The sequence below is a fragment of the Gekko japonicus genome, unplaced genomic scaffold (genome assembly GCF_001447785.1).
Source record: "Gekko japonicus isolate JY-2015 unplaced genomic scaffold, Gekko_japonicus_V1.1 scaffold2778, whole genome shotgun sequence".
NCBI classification, from domain to species: domain Eukaryota; kingdom Metazoa; phylum Chordata; class Lepidosauria; order Squamata; family Gekkonidae; genus Gekko; species Gekko japonicus.
The window spans coordinates 17022-27540 of record NW_015163171.1 but is presented as its reverse complement, the minus strand read 5'-3'; positions in this window follow the sequence as shown (position 1 = coordinate 27540).

Below are 10519 nucleotides of genomic sequence, written 5' to 3'. Positions count from 1 at the left end.
TGAAATAGAAGATAAGTCCTTCCTACCTTGTTCTGCACCCACTCCTCTGAGTTTCAAATTAAATTGACGCCATCGATTTTCCAAAGTAATGATCTTGGCTTGCAGTTGATTCTCGCCACGTTTTAAGGCCTTTACGTCGACTTGGAGGGCCTCTGCTGCTTCCAGGGCCGACTCCGCTGCCCTGCCCGCCGCTACCAGACCTTCCGTTAGTTCATCCAATTTGGTTTGAACAGGGTGTAAAAGTTCTACCATGGACTCTTTGAAGACGTTTTGCAGGTCCTCTGAGGTTCAGTAAGTCTTTCTTGCTCAGAGGACCTACATTAGACTCCGGAGAGCCTTTTGCAGCTGCCATGTCGGAATTCCTCTCTACTGGAGACGTTGGAGTTGTTTCTTTTCTAAAATAAGTAGCCACCGAAGCAGGCTCTTTCTTTGTCGATCTCCCTTTACCTCCTCCAGACTTTCCCGTGCCTTTTTTCTGCTTAGAAGATGGATCATCAATGATTTCTGTAGCCGGGGGATAAGAGTTTCTGTGGAGCAGTTAAGTCATGCAACCGCTTGGTTCCGCCCCTGAGACAAACTTATTTAAAACTAGTTTTATTGGATACTTATGTGCTAAAATTAAGAAATCATCCGTGGAACAGCACATGTTCCTCTCATACAAGCAGTGTTCCCACTCATTCTGTAGCATGCGATACATGTAGACCCTGCTGGAAAGTAGGTCTCTTTTGGGCAAAGTGAAAGATCTGTGGTGATTCATTCCGGGCAAGTCAATAGCTTTTGCAGATGCAAAGGGGTTGAATGCAGATGTGTGACTCCACCTCCAGGATTAAGCTGAGCGTTAGAATTTGTGACACCCCAACCTGCGCTCCAGTCTCTGCTCATTTATGGCAGCCCAACATCAGTGCAATAAGCTTGTTCTCGCTTCCTGTCTGGGACTGCAGAAGGGGTGGGACGATATTGCGTGCCTCAGCGGGTCACGGTGCATGCCAGTAGGAACAACACCTAGTTGCAGGGTGAGCTATGCTTGGCGTTTTTTTCCTTTGGCTACCAAGTCACATCTGATTTATGGTGACCCAGTGGAGTTTTCAAGGGAAGAGATGTTCAGAGGTGGTTTGCCATTGCCTGCCTCTGCCTAGCGGCCCTGGTCTTCATTTGTGGTCTCCCAATCCAAGTAGCAACCAGGGCTGATCCTGCTTAGCTTCCAAGAGCTGATGAGATGAGGCTAGCCTAGGCTATCGAAGTCGGGGCATGGCTTAGTGGGTCACCAATTGTGCAGACCTGAATTCCCTGCAGATCAGTGAGAAAAGAACCAGCAGACCTTGGTTTACTGAAATGCCTTTGCATCTTCAGCTGGGCCAGTTCTGCACCCTCCTTTCCTCCTCAGGTGTGCTGTGGGGCAAGAGATCTCCCACCTGTGGGGTTGACATTTTTCTCTGCTGTGTGAGCTAGCCGGCTGACTTTTGCTTTTGCCTGCTGTTGCTGTTTGGGGTTTCTTGAGGTGGGTGGGAAAGGGAGACAGGAAGAAGAGGCACCTTTGAAGTGAAGAGATAGGAAACACAGCAGAGGTTGCTGGATTAGTAACCTGCTGAAGCTCGGCGGAAACAGAAACCCTTCGTTCTGACTGGAGGCTTTGCAGCCCGGGGGACTCGAACTGCCTCTTGAGTGAGATGCAGAAGATGGCTTCCTCCCTCAGAGAGATTTCGCCGGAGTTGCGTGGTAAGCAAAGGCCTCTTTGTGCCTCTTAGTGGAAACAGCTGAAAGGACAAGAAATGGGCATAGGAACTTCATGGGATTCTTGAACTTTAGCTGCTTAATTTTCATAAGGCCTTTAAAGTGAAAGTGATATGGAAGGGCTAGCTGAAGCACCTGGAAACACTATGAGAAATACGGAGCGGCTTCAGTTGTGGGTGGCTAGCAGCTTTTTCTCATGATTGTGAGGACTGGAGCCCACCTTGTCATGGGGGGGGGGAGAGAGATGCGTTCCATTGAATCTGCATGTTGTCTCTTCTGGCCTTCCTCTTCAAGAGCTTCCATCTGCAGAAGCAGGGACCAGAAAGCCTCCAACAGCCCCAGGGGTGACATTTGAAATCCCAGCGCAGTCTTAATTTGCACAAAAAAAATCTTGTGCTGCAAACTAGTAGCTAATAAACCTCAAAAGATGTGGGTGTTTAATGAAAAATAGAAGCCCAGGGTACCAGTTTCCTCTGCCTGGAACTGGTTGGTATTGCCTTTTTAAAACTAAGCTAACAGAAACCCACTGTCACTTGCAGGAGTGTGCCTTAAACCACACTGTAGTTTCAGAAAGTTTGGAAACTACTGGTAATTGAAAGAAAGAGGAGTTATGTAGCATTTCAAAAACCTAACATTTATTCAATTCATTTTTACCTGGCCTATCCCACCGGGGACCCAACGCAGCTTACAGCGCTCTCCATTTTTATCCTCCCAACAACCCTACGAGGTAGGTTAGGCTGAAAGGCCCAAGGTTACCCAGCGAGCTTCCATGGCACAAGTGGGGGTTGTGCTTTAATGGAGTGCAGTCCGTTTTGTCAGAGGAGTGCAGTGGTTCCTCAGTAAGCCAACACCTTGTTAAGATATTTATTTCCTGCTTTTCTCCCCATTGTGGCCCCTGAGTGGCTGATGGCATCATCCCCCCTCCCTCCATTTGAGTCCTCGGAACCAGCCACCCTGTGAGGCAGGTTAGGCGGAGAGTGCGAGTGGCCGGAAGTCCCCCAGCAAGCTTCCGTCGCAGAGTGCAGATCTGACCCTAGGTCTTGCAGATCCGAACTGATAGTACCCTAAACACTACACCGTGCTGCCTCTTAGGAACATGCAGGGCTATTTTTGGGCAGGAACGCACAGGAACGGAGTTCCAGCTGGCTCCTGAGTTGGCCACCGAACTGATAGTACCCTAAACACTACACCGCGCTGCCTCTTAGGAACGTGGATTACAAAGCAAAGTTGTCAATGCTCAATGGGTCACAAAATGCAAGAAGTATCAGGGAGTTCCGGCTGGCTCCTGAGTTGGCCACGCCCAGCAGGAACTCATTAGCATAATAGGCCACACCTAACAGCAGACACTCATTAGGATTGGCTACATTAGGGGTGTGTGGCCTAACATGCAAAGAAGTTCCTGCTACAAAAAAAGCCCAGGGTTTTGACAACAAACACGGTAAACAGAATAAAAAGCAAAAGGTGGGTGTGGCTGGATGACCACACTTCTGGTAACGTGGGGTGTGGCCTAATATGCTAATGAGTTGTGCTGTCAGGGGTGTGGTCTAATATGCTAATGTGTTTCTGCTGTTGGGTGTGGCCTAATATGCTAATGTGTTCCTGCTGGGCTTTTTCTACAAAAAAAGCCCTGGGAACATGGATTACAAAGCAAAGTTGTCAATACTCAATGGGTCACAAAATGCAAGAAGTACCAGATGAGATTAATTCTGGGCTTGGAACAGCGGTCACTGTGGGTGTGGAGGGGAGCCATTTGTAAATTCCCTGCACTGTGCAGGGGGTTGGACTAGATGACCCAACTCTATGATTCTCTGATTCTATGAGATGTTCTTACATAAGATTTCAGCATGAAACACTGAATTACCTTCAGGAGCTTATCTCCGAAGGACTTAAGAAGGACCAAGGGTTCCTTAGCACCTGGAATGGCTGACAATTTCTCTAGTTTATCTAAGTTAGTTATCTCCCGTTACTACTGTTATGAATGGACTCTCTGCTTGGTTACATCTGAATTTTACATACAGCTCAATCTAAATATACTTCCTGCATTTCAGAGCCCTTTGTACCTTGCTGTGTGCGAACTTTTTGTCTTCATTCTCTGCTAAGGGGTCAGCCTAATGAGAACCCACCACCTGCAACTGACAAAACCCACAAAGCTGTTGCTAGAATAAAAACTAGTCTTAATGTGCCCTGTGACTGTTGTGTTTTTGCTGCAACCAACTACCATGACTATGCCTCTTGAATTGCGCTGATAATATAGAAGTTGTTACACTGACCCTAACAGAGCTCTCTGGCCCAAGTCAATCCAGTTGTTCTCATAGCTTAGTCATGTCACCTCTTGGCTGGCTTTCCAAGGTCTCAGAGACTTTTCCCCTTCACCTGCAGCTTGATATCTCAAGGACGGAAGCTGGGGTCTTCTGCATGCAAAACCATGCTCAACACCTGAACTACAACCCTCCCTGGTCCAGCAATGTCTGCAAGCCTTTTGCTTATCACTGACAGCCAGTCTGGTGGTGTTAGAGTAGGAAGAGCCTGGTTCAAATCCCCAGTGTGCCTTGCTAGGTGACCTCAGGCCAGTCACACGCTCTCAGTTTAACCTACCTCACAGGGCTGTTGAGAGAACGACGTAAAGTGCTCTGAGACCCCACTGGGGAAAATATTGGGTCTAATGTTCTGAAAAATAAATATTCCGGTTGAGTTCCACGCCCCCTGAATATCTATTCAACCAGTGAGTCTACAAAGCTGGGTTTTGTTTTGGGGGGTTTTGGTAGTCAGAAGGTGAACTCTCATGCTCCAGCACAGCTCCTATGGAATTTTTTTTTGTTAAATGTGCATATTGGAATGTTTAGGACACGTACCGCTAGTTAGTTTTTGGGTTCTGTTAAACATTTGAAATTCGAAGAATAGTATACCCATCACAAAGAAAAAAAAACGATGAGCAATGCTGGCGCTGTGGTGTGTGGCCTCCTGCTTAAAAAGAAACCACTTGATTTTTTAAATTCAGATGGTGACACCTTTGACGCCGGTATTCAAAAGAGCTGTGCCCTACGGTTACTAACTGGGGGAGGCCGGGGTGGTCCTTGTGATGATGGGGCTCCAGAGTCACTACTCCCCACCAAGGCCAAGCGAGGGGCACCCCGGCCCTCTGCAAGCTGGACAGGAGCCGGCTGCCCAAGCGTCAGGCGGGGGGGGGGGTGGATACGGCCGCTGAGCAAGGGTTGCCAGCTCCGGGTTGGGAAACACCTGGAGATTTGTGGGGGTGAACCCTGAGGAGGGTGGGGCTTAGGGAGGGGAGGGACTTCAATGGTGCATAATGCCACAGAGTCCACCTTCCAAAGTGGCCACTGATCTCTGTCACGTGGAGACTGGTTGTAATCCCAGGAGATTTCCAGATACCCCCTGGAAGTTGGCAACCCTGATGTAATCCTGCTGCCCAAGCCCCAGATGGGGTGGGAGGAACCTGTTCCTCTTCTTTCCCTCCCTTTGTGGAGGGCAGGGCCCCGGACGATCACCACCCTTCCCAGCACGGGGTCCAGGGCAGCTGCCCTCGTCCACTGGCTAACACCACCCCCGGGTGGGTGGAAAAAAGGGGGTGGGGAAAATTAGAAGAGCTCCCAGCCAGACACACAATCACGCTGCTGGATCAGTGGTCTGACCAGCAGAAGAACCTACTTTACACATGGTCCAGCCAGCTGCCCTGAAGGACCAACGGGCATAGAGAAAAGCCAGCTCAAAAGCTTTTGGCCCATATTCCTTCCGCCTCATCATATCCATTGTATTCATCTCCCCCACTTTTTTCGCACTCCCAGTTTAGCAGTTAAGATTCCAAAAGTTTGCCATCTGAATCGATCCAGACGTGCCTATTTAGCCTCATCTGTTTCAGCACAGTCTCATGAGAGTTTAGTGCAGAGTGTTAGACTCTTACCTGACAATAGCCCCATTGATCTGGAACTGGTTTTAGTAAAGGTGGCACTTGGATACTTATAATGAGATAGTAGCAAGGATCTTTCCCAGCGGGTTGCTGTGGGTGAGGCCAATGACAGTCTACAAACACGCTGCTTTATTCCCGGCTGCCTCTTCTGTTGTTTTCCTAGACAGCATCACCAACTTCCTTGGGACACAGGAGGTTTCCATCCTGCCGGCTCAATTCCACGTCAAATCCAAAAAAGAAGATATCATCCTGGTATGTAACAACAGCTCAGTTTCACTTCTCGGTTGGGTTTTTATGTGTTGGGCTGTAAAATGCTCCCTCTGAGCTGTGGAGTCTTGTGAGCAAAAATTCTACTTTGTGAGCTACTGGCATTAAAGTTGTGAGGGAGCGATTTGGCTACTGCATAAATTACTTTGCTCTGGAGCCATCCTTCCTGAGCGAAGACAAAAGGTGTGAGCGGGAGGCTAAAGAACTGTGAGCTAGCTCACACTAACTCAGCTTAGAGGGAACACTGGCTGTAACATGACAAATGTATCTCACGCATGAGTCTGGATGGGTAGCCATGTCCGTTTACAGCAACAAAGCCAAACAGGAACCTAGCCAATGTTCCCTCTAAGCTGTAGAGTCTTGTGAGCAAAAATTCTACTTTGTGAGCCACTGGCATTAAAGTTGTGAGCGAGCGATTTGGCTACTGCATAAATTAGTTTGCTCTGGAGCTCTCCTTCCTGAGCTAAGACAAAAAGGTGTGAGCTGGAGGCTAAAAAACTGAGCTAGCTCACACTAACTCAGCTTAGAGGGAACACTGAACCTAGCAGCAGCTGAAAGCCCAACATTTCTTCCAGCACGAGCTGAGCAATGCAGTACGAATTTAGATTCAGGTGGGTAGCCGTGTTGGTCTGAAGCAGCGGAACAAAGTTTGAGTCCAGTGGCACCTTTAAGACTAACACAGTTTTATCCAAGGTCAAATGTTCCTCTAAGCTCCTCAGTATTATGAGCAAAAATTCTACCTCATGAGTGAAAAAAGCTAGCAGCATTAAAGTGGTGAGTGAGTCTACACTTTATTGAGAAAATTAGTTTTTAGAAGATTATTTCCGTAACGTAAAAATATCAGAATGAATTCTTTTAAATCATATTTAAACTATATTTTAAGAATAAGTTAAACATCATAAGTGAAAACAGAATCAAGTCAAGTTTCATTACAGAAAATGTTGTCCTCTACGGGGGTAGACCAGGCCTTTGGAGAATGGGTCTACCTGCCCCTTTCCACTATATTGGTAGACCTGGCCTCTGGAGAACAGGTCTACCCACCCCTTTCCACTATATTGGTAGTCCTAGCCTCAGACAGTTGCCCTGTGCTGAGCCTTAGAAAACATACCAGCACTTGAGGGGGGGGTGCAAAATAATAATAATCAATTTTTCCAGCTCTATTATAGCCCATGGGGGCCATTATAGTCAATTGGTCCCATACGCTATAATGGAGAAACAATCCAGGGATATCTGGGGCTTGGGGGGCTGTTTTTTGAGGCAGAGGCACCAAATTTGCAGCATAGCTGCTGGGGCCTCTCCTCAAATCCCCCAAGTTTCAAAAAGATTGGACTAGGGGATCCAATTCTATGGGCCCCAGAAGGAGGTGCCCCCCAGCACAGCTTAGAGGGAACTTTATTCAAGGTATAAGCTTTCGTGTGCAAGCATACTTCCTCAGATACAGTGAAACAGAATTTCCTCAAGGCCTCCATACAGGAGATGGGGAGCAGCCATCAGGAAGGGCCAGTCAGAGCTAAAATGCCTAAGTAAGGCTGAGATTGTATCAAGGCATCTGGTCAGATCAATGATTGGCAGCACATTAGCACACAAATGTGAGACCTAACAAACAGATATGAGAACATATAAGAACATGAGAGAAGCCAATGTTGGATCAGGCCAAAGGCCCATCCAGTCCAGCACTCTGTGTCACACAGTGGCCAGAAATACCAGTGCCATCAGGAGGTCCACCAGTGGGGCCAGGACATTAGAAGCCCTCCCACTGTTGACCCCCCCCCAAGCACCAAGAAGACAGAGCATCACTTGCCCCAGAGTCCCTATCTGAGACTGTCAGAACTCTGCCTAACGAAGCTTGAACAAAGCTTGAGTCCAGTGGCATCCCCAAGACCAACCAAGCTCAACCCAAGGTGCGTGCAAGAACAGAGAGACTCCGCCTGTGTAGGTGCACACTTCTTCAAATACATTGAAACAATGTATTGAAACAAATTTCCTCAAATATTACATACAGGTAGGGGGAGTTTAGTTGCCAGGAAGAGCTAATTGGAGTCAAGATGCATACGTAACTGAGCAATAACTACAGCTAAGATTGGAATAACCCACATGTCCAGACAATAAAATGTCATCAGTATATCACAGGTATAAGAGAGGGGTGAGTGGGTGGGAGTTTCGGAAGCATTGCTCCAAGTCGTCCCTAAAGATGTGGGGCCATGGGTTTGCCCAGAGGTTGCACCATTGATCTGTAGGAACAAGTTGTCACCAGATTCAAAGTGGTTATGAGTGAGGACAAAGTGGCACAGTTTGGTGGCAAAGCCAGCTGTGGTGTTGTTAGAAATCATATTCCTTATGCCTTATAATCCATCTTTGTGTGGGATGTTGGTATACAGAGATTCCACGCCCCTGGTGGCTAAAATAGTACTCTCTGGAAGGTTGTTCAAAGATTGTGTTTTCCTCAGAAAGTCTGTGGTGTTGCGCACGTAACTCGGAGCGCTGACGGCATAGGGTCTTAGAACAGGGTCTGTATAGCCAGATACCCCCATGGTGATAGTGCCTATGCCTGAGACAATGAGGCACCCCTAGTTATGTGAGCGACACCGCAGACTTTCTGAGGCTTTCCTTTCCATTGCAGGTTTTGTTGCCCTGGCGAGCTCTCGTGCTTCCAGCAAAGCTCCCCGTTAAGGTAAGTCCTCTTCTGTCCCTCAGACAGCTGCCTCATAGGGGGTCTCCATCTCTTGCCAGGGCAATTTTATGTATTTTAGGTATCTGACAGTCTTACAAGGACCATCGAATATTCTACCTTCCACAGGGTTGCCAGCTCCAGGTTAGGAAATTCCGGGAGAGTTGGGGGCTGCAGCCTAGGGTGGGTGGGGGTTTGGGGAGGAAAGACCTCAGCAGGGTATAATGCCAATAGAGCCCATCTTCCAAAGCAGCCATTTTCTCCACGGGGAAACTGGTCTTGGTTGTCTGGGGATTGTCATTCCAGGAGATCTCTAGGCCCTACCTGGGCATGCGGGCCCGAGAGTGCCTCCTCGTCGGTATATTGCTAAAAGCTGCCTTTTATCCAATATGCGCTTTAATGAGAAACTGTTACTTGAATGTGTTTTGTTTCACTGACAGACAATACACGCTTTAAAGGGCATATAAAACATTCCTTATGGAAAGTAGACTAAATTTAAACCACAGCCCGAATGAATTTTCCACCACTGTTCAGTGAAAGCTAAAACCACACACAAACACCCATTTGCAAAATAGAAAGAGCATGTTCGAAACCACAGCGACAAGGAAACAATAAAGCTGCCGGTTCCTCCCAGAGCATAGAGTCTAAGCATTTTACAGTGTTCGACTTTGATGGGCTCGCATCCCTACTGGGGGGGCTGGGGGGGGGGCAGAAAGGCTCTACTTTCCCCTTCCGAAACATAAAAAACATCTCCCATCAGTTAACATAATGCAGTTCACACTGAATTTTCATGTTTATTCTTTCCTTTTTGTTGACACGTTGCCTGGTGACCCCGTAGGGTTTTCAAGGGAAGAGACAAACAGAGGTGGTTTGCCATTATCTGCCTCTGTGTCGCAACCCTGGGCTTCTTCGATGGGTCTCTCGTCCAAGGGTGGACCAGGGCAGACCCTCCTCAGCAGCTGAGATCTGATGAGGCTGGACCAGCCTGGGCTGTCCTGACCTTTCCATGTTTCGTGCTTATCTCTCCCTTATTATAATTGAGTAGTGGGCACCAAAATTCTAAAATTGGCCCCTTTAGTGTTAGGCCGGAAGAACTGCCACTCAGAAGACACTGGCTGGGTTGACTGGCTGCTTTGTGAAGTCCCACCCAGCGTTCCAAGGTCATTTGCATATGGAAGCTGATTGGACTTCACTCCATTCCACACCTCAAACTCCACCCCCACCCCCCGCAAGGCAGTTGTAATTTTCAGTTGCCTAACATACCTCATAGGGGAGAGGAGAATGATGTCAGCTGCTTTGGTTACCACTGCAGGGAAAGACTGCCCTTTCCCTAGGCAGAGGCTGTGGGGGGGGGGTTGTAAAACTTAAGACAGACAGGCAGATAAAGGTTGGCTGATGGTTGCCAGGAAAGGACATAGGGTTGCCAACTCCAGGTTGGAAACTTCCAGGATATTTTAGGGATGAAGCCTGCTGAGGGTGGGGTCTGAGGAGGAGGAGGAAGAGGGGGACCTCAGACAGATACAATGCCATACTGCCCACACTCCAGACAAGCTGTTGCCAGTCTCCAGGTGACAGCTGGAGAGATCTTAAAGCTTTGGTGCTAATTCAAAGTGTTGCAATTTATTGACAGAGTAGTGTTCCCCCCATGCTGCCCTCTACAGAATCCACCCCCAAAACCTCCAGGTATTTCCCTCCTTAGAGCTGGCAACCCTACATTCCCCTCAGTGCCTGTTGGTAGGCAACTAAGCTTGGTCCTGTCACCTACTTTGGCCTTTGGGAGAAAACACATTGGGGCCAGTCCTGATAGGGTTGCCAACTCCAGATGGGAAATTCCTGGAGACTTGAGGGATGGAGCCTGAAGAGGGTGAGGTTTGAGGAGGGGTGGGACCTCAGACAGGTACACTGCCATAGACTCCACCCTCCAAACC